This window comes from Oncorhynchus kisutch, linkage group LG18, assembly GCF_002021735.2.
Source record: "Oncorhynchus kisutch isolate 150728-3 linkage group LG18, Okis_V2, whole genome shotgun sequence".
NCBI classification, from domain to species: Eukaryota; Metazoa; Chordata; class Actinopteri; order Salmoniformes; family Salmonidae; genus Oncorhynchus; species Oncorhynchus kisutch.
Genome location: NC_034191.2, coordinates 17398838 through 17411500, shown reverse-complemented (window position 1 = coordinate 17411500; position 12663 = coordinate 17398838). Strand labels below are relative to the sequence as shown.

At 45.8% G+C, this 12663-nt stretch overlaps 1 protein-coding gene across 1 annotated transcript in view; it reads left to right on the top strand.

Moving 5' to 3' along the window:
- Positions 1–12663, top strand: part of LOC109909474 (protocadherin Fat 3-like) — a 335512-nt gene that overhangs the window by 113883 nt on the left and 208966 nt on the right.

The window sequence follows — 12663 nt, the reverse complement described above, 5'->3', positions numbered from 1 at the left end:
ACTTTACTGTTCTGTACTGTACTCTACTCACTGTACTGTTCTGTACTGTACTCTACTCACTGTACTGTTCTGTACTGTACTCTACTCACTGTACTGTACTCTACTCACTGTACTGTTCTGTTCTGTACTGTACTCTACTCACTGTACTGTTCTGTACTGTACTCTACTCACTGTACTGTTCTGTACTGTACTCTACTCACTGTACTGTTCTGTACTGTTCTGTACTGTACTCTACTCACTGTACTGTACTCTACTCACTGTACTGTTCTGTTCTGTACTGTACTCTACTCACTGTACTGTTCTGTACTGTACTCTACTCACTGTACTGTTCTGTACTGTACTCTACTCACTGTACTGTACTCTACTCACTGTACTGTTCTGTTCTGTTCTGTACTGTACTCTACTCACTGCACTGTTCTGTACTGTTCTCTACTCACTGTACTGTTCTGTACTGTACTCTACTCACTGTACTGTACTCTACTCACTGTACTGTTCTGTACTGTACTCTACTCACTGTACTGTTCTGTACTGTTCTCTACTCACTGTACTGTACTGTACTGTACTCTACTCACTTTGCTGTACTGTACTCACTGTACTGTTCTGTACTGTACTCTACTCACTGTACTGTTCTGTACTGTTCTCTACTCACTGTACTGTACTGTACTGTACTCTACTCACTGTACTGTACTGTACTGTACTGTACTCTACTCACTGTACTGTACTGTACTGTACTGTACTGTACTGTACTGTACTGTACTGTACTGTACTGTACTCACTGCACTGTTCTGTACTGTTCTCTACTGTACTCTACTCACTGTACTGTTCTGTACTGTACTGTACTCTACTCACTGTACTGTTCTGTACTGTACTCTACTCACTGTACTGTACTCTACTCACTGTACTGTTCTGTTCTGTACTGTACTCTACTCACTGTTCTGTTCTGTACTGTACTCTACTCACTGTACTGTTCTGTTCTGTACTGTACTCTACTCACTGTTCTGTTCTGTACTCTACTGTACTCTACTGTTCTGTACTGTACTCTACCTCAACAGAGCAGTCTGACTGATCGGTGGTAGGCAGCAGCAGGCTCGTAAGCATTCATTCAAACAGCACTTTTGTGCATTTTGCCAGCAGCTCATCCCTGTGCTTCAAGCGTTGCGCTGTTTATGACTTCAAGCCCATCAACTCCCGAGATTAGGCTGGTGTAACCGAAGTGAAATGGCTAGCTAGTTAGCGTGGTGCGCGCTAATGGCGTTTCAAACGTCACTCGCTCTGAGACTTGGAGTGGTTGTTCCCCTTGCTCTGCATGGGTAACGCTGCTTCGAGGGTGGCTGTTGTCGTTGTGTTCCTGGTTCGATCCCAGGTAGGAGCGAGGAGAGGGACGGAAGCTATACTGTTACACTGGCAATACTAAAGTGCCTATAAGAACATCCAATAGTCAAAGGTTTTTATTTAATTTATTATTATTATTTTTAACCTTTATTTAACTAGGCAAGTCAGTTAAGAACAAATTCTTATTTTCAATGACGGCCTAGGAACAGTGGGTTAACTGCCTGTTCAGGGGCAGAACGACAGATTTGTACCTTGTCAGCTCGGGGATTATGAACTTCTTACCTGGAAATATTGAAGGCTCAGTGGAAGGGAGGACAGTTACAGAAGACACTATGAGCTGAACATAACAGTATGTCAGTGGAAGGGAGGACAGTAACAGGAGACACTATGAGCTGAACATAACAGTATGTCAGTGGAAGGGAGGACAGTAACAGGAGACACTATGAGCTGAACATAAGAGTCAGTGGAAGGGAGGACAGTAACAGGAGACACTATGAGCTGAACATAACAGTATGTCAGTGGAAGAGAGGACAGTAACAGGAGACACTATGAGCTGAACATAACAGTATGCCAGTGGAAGGGAGGACAGTAACAGGAGACACTATGAGCTGAACATAACAGTATGTCAGTGGAAGGGAGGACAGTAACAGGAGACACTATGAGCTGAACATAACAGTATGCCAGTGGAAGGGAGGACAGTAACAGGAGACACTATGAGCTGAACATAACAGTATGTCAGTGGAAGGGATGACAGTAACAGGAGACACTATGAGCTGAACATAACAGTATGCCAGTGGAAGGGAGGACAGTAACAGGAGACACTATGAGCTGAACATAACAGTATGCCAGTGGAAGGGAGGACAGTAACAGGAGACACTATGAGCTGAACATAACAGTATGTCAGTGGAAGGGAGGACAGTAACAGGAGACACTATGAGCTGAACATAACAGTATGCCAGTGGAAGGGAGGACAGTAACAGGAGACACTATGAGCTGAACATAACAGTATGTCAGTGGAAGGGATGACAGTAACAGGAGACACTATGAGCTGAACATAACAGTATGCCAGTGGAAGGGAGGACAGTAACAGGAGACACTATGAGCTGAACATAACAGTATGCCAGTGGAAGGGAGGACAGTAACAGGAGACACTATGAGCTGAACATAACAGTCAGTGGAAGGGAGGACAGTAACAGGAGACACTATGAGCTGAACATAACAGTATGTCAGTGGAAGAGAGGACAGTAACAGGAGACACTATGAGCTGAAGATAACAGTCAGTGGAAGGGAGGACAGTAACAGGAGACACTATGAGCTGAACATAACAGTATGTCAGTGGAAGGGAGGACAGTAACAGGAGACACTATGAGCTGAACATAACAGTCAGTGGAAGGGAGGACAGTAACAGGAGACACTATGAGCTGAACATAACAGTATGCCAGTGGAAGGGAGGACAGTAACAGGAGACACTATGAGCTGAACATAACAGTATGTCAGTGGAAGGGAGGACAGTAACAGGAGACACTATGAGCTGAACATAACAGTATGTCAGTGGAAGGGAGGACAGTAACAGGAGACACTATGAGCTGAACATAACAGTATGCCAGTGGAAGGGAGGACAGTAACAGGAGACACTATGAGCTGAACATAACAGTATGTCAGTGGAAGGGATGACAGTAACAGGAGACACTATGAGCTGAACATAACAGTATGTCAGTGGAAGGGAGGACAGTAACAGGAGACACTATGAGCTGAACATAACAGTATGCCAGTGGAAGGGAGGACAGTAACAGGAGACACTATGAGCTGAACATAACAGTATGTCAGTGGAAGGGATGACAGTAACAGGAGACACTATGAGCTGAACATAACAGTATGCCAGTGGAAGGGAGGACAGTAACAGGAGACACTATGAGCTGAACATAACAGTATGCCAGTGGAAGGGAGGACAGTAACAGGAGACACTATGAGCTGAACATAACAGTCAGTGGAAGGGAGGACAGTAACAGGAGACACTATGAGCTGAACATAACAGTATGTCAGTGGAAGAGAGGACAGTAACAGGAGACACTATGAGCTGAAGATAACAGTCAGTGGAAGGGAGGACAGTAACAGGAGACACTATGAGCTGAACATAACAGTCAGTGGAAGGGAGGACAGTAACAGGAGACACTATGAGCTGAACATAACAGTATGCCAGTGGAAGGGAGGACAGTAACAGGAGACACTATGAGCTGAACATAACAGTATGTCAGTGGAAGGGAGGACAGTAACAGGAGACACTATGAGCTGAACATAACAGTATGTCAGTGGAAGGGAGGACAGTAACAGGAGACACTATGAGCTGAACATAACAGTATGTCAGTGGAAGGGGGGACAGTAACAGGAGACACTATGAGCTGAACATAACAGTATGCCAGTGGAAGGGAGGACAGTAACAGGAGACACTATGAGCTGAACATAACAGTATGCCAGTGGAAGGGAGGACAGTAACAGGAGACACTATGAGCTGAACATAACAGTATGTCAGTGGAAGGGAGGACAGTAACAGGAGACACTATGAGCTGAACATAACAGTCAGTGGAAGAGAGGACAGTAAACAGGAGACACTATGAGCTGAACATAAGAGTCAGTGGAAGGGAGGACAGTAAAAGGAGACACTATGAGCTGAACATAACAGTATGCCAGTGGAAGGGAGGACAGTAACAGGAGACACTATGAGCTGAACATAACAGTATGCCAGTGGAAGGGAGGACAGTAACAGGAGACACTATGAGCTGAACATAACAGTATGCCAGTGGAAGGGAGGACAGTAACAGGAGACACTATGAGCTGAACATAACAGTATGTCAGTGGAAGGGAGGACAGTAACAGGAGACACTATGAGCTGAACATAACAGTCAGTGGAAGGGGAGGACAGTAACAGGAGACACTATGAGCTGAACATAACAGTATGCCAGTGGAAGGGAGGACAGTAACAGGAGACACTATGAGCTGAACATAACAGTATGTCAGTGGAAGGGAGGACAGTAACAGGAGACACTATGAGCTTAACATAACAGTCAGTGGAAGAGAGGACAGTAAACAGGAGACACTATGAGCTGAACATAACAGTCAGTGGAAGGGAGGACAGTAAAAGGAGACACTATGAGCTGAACATAACAGTATGTCAGTGGAAGGGATGACAGTAACAGGAGACACTATGAGCTGAACATAACAGTATGCCATTGGAAGGGAGGACAGTAACAGGAGACACTATGAGCTGAACATAACAGTATGTCAGTGGAAGGGAGGACAGTAACAGGAGACACTATGAGCTGAACATAAGAGTCAGTGGAAGGGAGGACAGTAACAGGAGACACTATGAGCTGAACATAACAGTATGTCAGTGGAAGAGAGGATAGTAACAGGAGACACTATGAGCTGAACATAACAGTATGCCAGTGGAAGGGAGGACAGTAACAGGAGACACTATGAGCTGAACATAACAGTATGTCAGTGGAAGGGAGGACAGTAACAGGAGACACTATGAGCTGAACATAACAGTATGCCAGTGGAAGGGAGGACAGTAACAGGAGACACTATGAGCTGAACATAACAGTATGTCAGTGGAAGGGATGACAGTAACAGGAGACACTATGAGCTGAACATAACAGTATGCCAGTGGAAGGGAGGACAGTAACAGGAGACACTATGAGCTGAACATAACAGTATGCCAGTGGAAGGGAGGACAGTAACAGGAGACACTATGAGCTGAACATAACAGTATGTCAGTGGAAGGGAGGACAGTAACAGGAGACACTATGAGCTGAACATAACAGTATGCCAGTGGAAGGGAGGACAGTAACAGGAGACACTATGAGCTGAACATAACAGTATGTCAGTGGAAGGGATGACAGTAACAGGAGACACTATGAGCTGAACATAACAGTATGCCAGTGGAAGGGAGGACAGTAACAGGAGACACTATGAGCTGAACATAACAGTATGCCAGTGGAAGGGAGGACAGTAACAGGAGACACTATGAGCTGAACATAACAGTCAGTGGAAGGGAGGACAGTAACAGGAGACACTATGAGCTGAACATAACAGTATGTCAGTGGAAGAGAGGACAGTAACAGGAGACACTATGAGCTGAAGATAACAGTCAGTGGAAGGGAGGACAGTAACAGGAGACACTATGAGCTGAACATAACAGTCAGTGGAAGGGAGGACAGTAACAGGAGACACTATGAGCTGAACATAACAGTATGCCAGTGGAAGGGAGGACAGTAACAGGAGACACTATGAGCTGAACATAACAGTATGTCAGTGGAAGGGAGGACAGTAACAGGAGACACTATGAGCTGAACATAACAGTATGTCAGTGGAAGGGAGGACAGTAACAGGAGACACTATGAGCTGAACATAACAGTATGTCAGTGGAAGGGGGGACAGTAACAGGAGACACTATGAGCTGAACATAACAGTATGCCAGTGGAAGGGAGGACAGTAACAGGAGACACTATGAGCTGAACATAACAGTATGCCAGTGGAAGGGAGGACAGTAACAGGAGACACTATGAGCTGAACATAACAGTATGTCAGTGGAAGGGAGGACAGTAACAGGAGACACTATGAGCTGAACATAACAGTCAGTGGAAGAGAGGACAGTAAACAGAAGACACTATGAGCTGAACATAAGAGTCAGTGGAAGGGAGGACAGTAAAAGGAGACACTATGAGCTGAACATAACAGTATGCCAGTGGAAGGGAGGACAGTAACAGGAGACACTATGAGCTGAACATAACAGTATGCCAGTGGAAGGGAGGACAGTAACAGCAGACACTATGAGCTGAACATAACAGTATGCCAGTGGAAGGGAGGACAGTAACAGGAGACACTATGAGCTGAACATAACAGTCAGTGGAAGGGAGGACAGTAACAGGAGACACTATGAGCTGAACATAACAGTATGCCAGTGGAAGGGAGGACAGTAACAGGAGACACTATGAGCTGAACATAACAGTATGCCAGTGGAAGGGAGGACAGTAACAGGAGACACTATGAGCTGAACATAACAGTATGTCAGTGGAAGGGAGGGCAGTAACAGGAGACACTATGAGCTGAACATAACAGTATGCCAGTGGAAGGGAGGACAGTAACAGGAGACACTATGAGCTGAACATAACAGTATGTCAGTGGAAGGGATGACAGTAACAGGAGACACTATGAGCTGAACATAACAGTATGCCAGTGGAAGGGAGGACAGTAACAGGAGACACTATGAGCTGAACATAACAGTATGCCAGTGGAAGGGAGGACAGTAACAGGAGACACTATGAGCTGAACATAACAGTATGTCAGTGGAAGGGAGGACAGTAACAGGAGACACTATGAGCTGAACATAACAGTATGCCAGTGGAAGGGAGGACAGTAACAGGAGACACTATGAGCTGAACATAACAGTATGTCAGTGGAAGGGATGACAGTAACAGGAGACACTATGAGCTGAACATAACAGTATGTCAGTGGAAGGGAGGACAGTAACAGGAGACACTATGAGCTGAACATAACAGTATGCCAGTGGAAGGGAGGACAGTAACAGGAGACACTATGAGCTGAACATAACAGTATGTCAGTGGAAGGGATGACAGTAACAGGAGACACTATGAGCTGAACATAACAGTATGCCAGTGGAAGGGAGGACAGTAACAGGAGACACTATGAGCTGAACATAACAGTATGCCAGTGGAAGGGAGGACAGTAACAGGAGACACTATGAGCTGAACATAACAGTATGTCAGTGGAAGGGAGGACAGTAACAGGAGACACTATGAGCTGAACATAACAGTATGCCAGTGGAAGGGAGGACAGTAACAGGAGACACTATGAGCTGAACATAACAGTATGTCAGTGGAAGGGATGACAGTAACAGGAGACACTATGAGCTGAACATAACAGTATGCCAGTGGAAGGGAGGACAGTAACAGGAGACACTATGAGCTGAACATAACAGTATGCCAGTGGAAGGGAGGACAGTAACAGGAGACACTATGAGCTGAACATAACAGTCAGTGGAAGGGAGGACAGTAACAGGAGACACTATGAGCTGAACATAACAGTATGTCAGTGGAAGAGAGGACAGTAACAGGAGACACTATGAGCTGAAGATAACAGTCAGTGGAAGGGAGGACAGTAACAGGAGACACTATGAGCTGAACATAACAGTATGTCAGTGGAAGGGAGGACAGTAACAGGAGACACTATGAGCTGAACATAACAGTCAGTGGAAGGGAGGACAGTAACAGGAGACACTATGAGCTGAACATAACAGTATGCCAGTGGAAGGGAGGACAGTAACAGGAGACACTATGAGCTGAACATAACAGTATGTCAGTGGAAGGGAGGACAGTAACAGGAGACACTATGAGCTGAACATAACAGTATGTCAGTGGAAGGGAGGACAGTAACAGGAGACACTATGAGCTGAACATAACAGTATGCCAGTGGAAGGGAGGACAGTAACAGGAGACACTATGAGCTGAACATAACAGTATGTCAGTGGAAGGGATGACAGTAACAGGAGACACTATGAGCTGAACATAACAGTATGCCAGTGGAAGGGAGGACAGTAACAGGAGACACTATGAGCTGAACATAACAGTATGCCAGTGGAAGGGAGGACAGTAACAGGAGACACTATGAGCTGAACATAACAGTATGTCAGTGGAAGGGAGGACAGTAACAGGAGACACTATGAGCTGAACATAACAGTATGCCAGTGGAAGGGAGGACAGTAACAGGAGACACTATGAGCTGAACATAACAGTATGTCAGTGGAAGGGATGACAGTAACAGGAGACACTATGAGCTGAACATAACAGTATGCCAGTGGAAGGGAGGACAGTAACAGGAGACACTATGAGCTGAACATAACAGTATGCCAGTGGAAGGGAGGACAGTAACAGGAGACACTATGAGCTGAACATAACAGTCAGTGGAAGGGAGGACAGTAACAGGAGACACTATGAGCTGAACATAACAGTATGTCAGTGGAAGAGAGGACAGTAACAGGAGACACTATGAGCTGAAGATAACAGTCAGTGGAAGGGAGGACAGTAACAGGAGACACTATGAGCTGAACATAACAGTCAGTGGAAGGGAGGACAGTAACAGGAGACACTATGAGCTGAACATAACAGTATGCCAGTGGAAGGGAGGACAGTAACAGGAGACACTATGAGCTGAACATAACAGTATGTCAGTGGAAGGGAGGACAGTAACAGGAGACACTATGAGCTGAACATAACAGTATGTCAGTGGAAGGGAGGACAGTAACAGGAGACACTATGAGCTGAACATAACAGTATGTCAGTGGAAGGGGGGACAGTAACAGGAGACACTATGAGCTGAACATAACAGTATGCCAGTGGAAGGGAGGACAGTAACAGGAGACACTATGAGCTGAACATAACAGTATGCCAGTGGAAGGGAGGACAGTAACAGGAGACACTATGAGCTGAACATAACAGTATGTCAGTGGAAGGGAGGACAGTAACAGGAGACACTATGAGCTGAACATAACAGTCAGTGGAAGAGAGGACAGTAAACAGGAGACACTATGAGCTGAACATAAGAGTCAGTGGAAGGGAGGACAGTAAAAGGAGACACTATGAGCTGAACATAACAGTATGCCAGTGGAAGGGAGGACAGTAACAGGAGACACTATGAGCTGAACATAACAGTATGCCAGTGGAAGGGAGGACAGTAACAGGAGACACTATGAGCTGAACATAACAGTATGCCAGTGGAAGGGAGGACAGTAACAGGAGACACTATGAGCTGAACATAACAGTATGTCAGTGGAAGGGAGGACAGTAACAGGAGACACTATGAGCTGAACATAACAGTCAGTGGAAGGGAGGACAGTAACAGGAGACACTATGAGCTGAACATAACAGTATGCCAGTGGAAGGGAGGACAGTAACAGGAGACACTATGAGCTGAACATAACAGTATGTCAGTGGAAGGGAGGACAGTAACAGGAGACACTATGAGCTTAACATAACAGTCAGTGGAAGAGAGGACAGTAAACAGGAGACACTATGAGCTGAACATAACAGTCAGTGGAAGGGAGGACAGTAAAAGGAGACACTATGAGCTGAACATAACAGTATGTCAGTGGAAGGGATGACAGTAACAGGAGACACTATGAGCTGAACATAACAGTATGCCATTGGAAGGGAGGACAGTAACAGGAGACACTATGAGCTGAACATAACAGTATGTCAGTGGAAGGGAGGACAGTAACAGGAGACACTATGAGCTGAACATAAGAGTCAGTGGAAGGGAGGACAGTAACAGGAGACACTATGAGCTGAACATAACAGTATGTCAGTGGAAGAGAGGATAGTAACAGGAGACACTATGAGCTGAACATAACAGTATGCCAGTGGAAGGGAGGACAGTAACAGGAGACACTATGAGCTGAACATAACAGTATGTCAGTGGAAGGGAGGACAGTAACAGGAGACACTATGAGCTGAACATAACAGTATGCCAGTGGAAGGGAGGACAGTAACAGGAGACACTATGAGCTGAACATAACAGTATGCCAGTGGAAGGGAGGACAGTAACAGGAGACACTATGAGCTGAACATAACAGTCAGTGGAAGGGAGGACAGTAACAGGAGACACTATGAGCTGAACATAACAGTATGTCAGTGGAAGAGAGGACAGTAACAGGAGACACTATGAGCTGAAGATAACAGTCAGTGGAAGGGAGGACAGTAACAGGAGACACTATGAGCTGAACATAACAGTCAGTGGAAGGGAGGACAGTAACAGGAGACACTATGAGCTGAACATAACAGTATGCCAGTGGAAGGGAGGACAGTAACAGGAGACACTATGAGCTGAACATAACAGTATGTCAGTGGAAGGGAGGACAGTAACAGGAGACACTATGAGCTGAACATAACAGTATGTCAGTGGAAGGGAGGACAGTAACAGGAGACACTATGAGCTGAACATAACAGTATGTCAGTGGAAGGGGGGACAGTAACAGGAGACACTATGAGCTGAACATAACAGTATGCCAGTGGAAGGGAGGACAGTAACAGGAGACACTATGAGCTGAACATAACAGTATGCCAGTGGAAGGGAGGACAGTAACAGGAGACACTATGAGCTGAACATAACAGTATGTCAGTGGAAGGGAGGACAGTAACAGGAGACACTATGAGCTGAACATAACAGTCAGTGGAAGAGAGGACAGTAAACAGAAGACACTATGAGCTGAACATAAGAGTCAGTGGAAGGGAGGACAGTAAAAGGAGACACTATGAGCTGAACATAACAGTATGCCAGTGGAAGGGAGGACAGTAACAGGAGACACTATGAGCTGAACATAACAGTATGCCAGTGGAAGGGAGGACAGTAACAGCAGACACTATGAGCTGAACATAACAGTATGCCAGTGGAAGGGAGGACAGTAACAGGAGACACTATGAGCTGAACATAACAGTCAGTGGAAGGGAGGACAGTAACAGGAGACACTATGAGCTGAACATAACAGTATGCCAGTGGAAGGGAGGACAGTAACAGGAGACACTATGAGCTGAACATAACAGTATGCCAGTGGAAGGGAGGACAGTAACAGGAGACACTATGAGCTGAACATAACAGTATGTCAGTGGAAGGGAGGGCAGTAACAGGAGACACTATGAGCTGAACATAACAGTATGCCAGTGGAAGGGAGGACAGTAACAGGAGACACTATGAGCTGAACATAACAGTATGTCAGTGGAAGGGATGACAGTAACAGGAGACACTATGAGCTGAACATAACAGTATGCCAGTGGAAGGGAGGACAGTAACAGGAGACACTATGAGCTGAACATAACAGTATGCCAGTGGAAGGGAGGACAGTAACAGGAGACACTATGAGCTGAACATAACAGTATGTCAGTGGAAGGGAGGACAGTAACAGGAGACACTATGAGCTGAACATAACAGTATGCCAGTGGAAGGGAGGACAGTAACAGGAGACACTATGAGCTGAACATAACAGTATGTCAGTGGAAGGGATGACAGTAACAGGAGACACTATGAGCTGAACATAACAGTATGCCAGTGGAAGGGAGGACAGTAACAGGAGACACTATGAGCTGAACATAACAGTATGCCAGTGGAAGGGAGGACAGTAACAGGAGACACTATGAGCTGAACATAACAGTCAGTGGAAGGGAGGACAGTAACAGGAGACACTATGAGCTGAACATAACAGTATGTCAGTGGAAGAGAGGACAGTAACAGGAGACACTATGAGCTGAAGATAACAGTCAGTGGAAGGGAGGACAGTAACAGGAGACACTATGAGCTGAACATAACAGTCAGTGGAAGGGAGGACAGTAACAGGAGACACTATGAGCTGAACATAACAGTATGCCAGTGGAAGGGAGGACAGTAACAGGAGACACTATGAGCTGAACATAACAGTATGTCAGTGGAAGGGAGGACAGTAACAGGAGACACTATGAGCTGAACATAACAGTATGTCAGTGGAAGGGAGGACAGTAACAGGAGACACTATGAGCTGAACATAACAGTATGTCAGTGGAAGGGGGGACAGTAACAGGAGACACTATGAGCTGAACATAACAGTATGCCAGTGGAAGGGAGGACAGTAACAGGAGACACTATGAGCTGAACATAACAGTATGCCAGTGGAAGGGAGGACAGTAACAGGAGACACTATGAGCTGAACATAACAGTATGTCAGTGGAAGGGAGGACAGTAACAGGAGACACTATGAGCTGAACATAACAGTCAGTGGAAGAGAGGACAGTAAACAGGAGACACTATGAGCTGAACATAAGAGTCAGTGGAAGGGAGGACAGTAAAAGGAGACACTATGAGCTGAACATAACAGTATGCCAGTGGAAGGGAGGACAGTAACAGGAGACACTATGAGCTGAACATAACAGTATGCCAGTGGAAGGGAGGACAGTAACAGGAGACACTATGAGCTGAACATAACAGTATGCCAGTGGAAGGGAGGACAGTAACAGGAGACACTATGAGCTGAACATAACAGTCAGTGGAAGGGAGGACAGTAACAGGAGACACTATGAGCTGAACATAACAGTATGCCAGTGGAAGGGAGGACAGTAACAGGAGACACTATGAGCTGAACATAACAGTATGCCAGTGGAAGGGAGGACAGTAACAGGAGACACTATGAGCTGAACATAACAGTATGTCAGTGGAAGGGAGGGCAGTAACAGGAGACACTATGAGCTGAACATAACAGTATGCCAGTGGAAGGGAGGACAGTAACAGGAGACA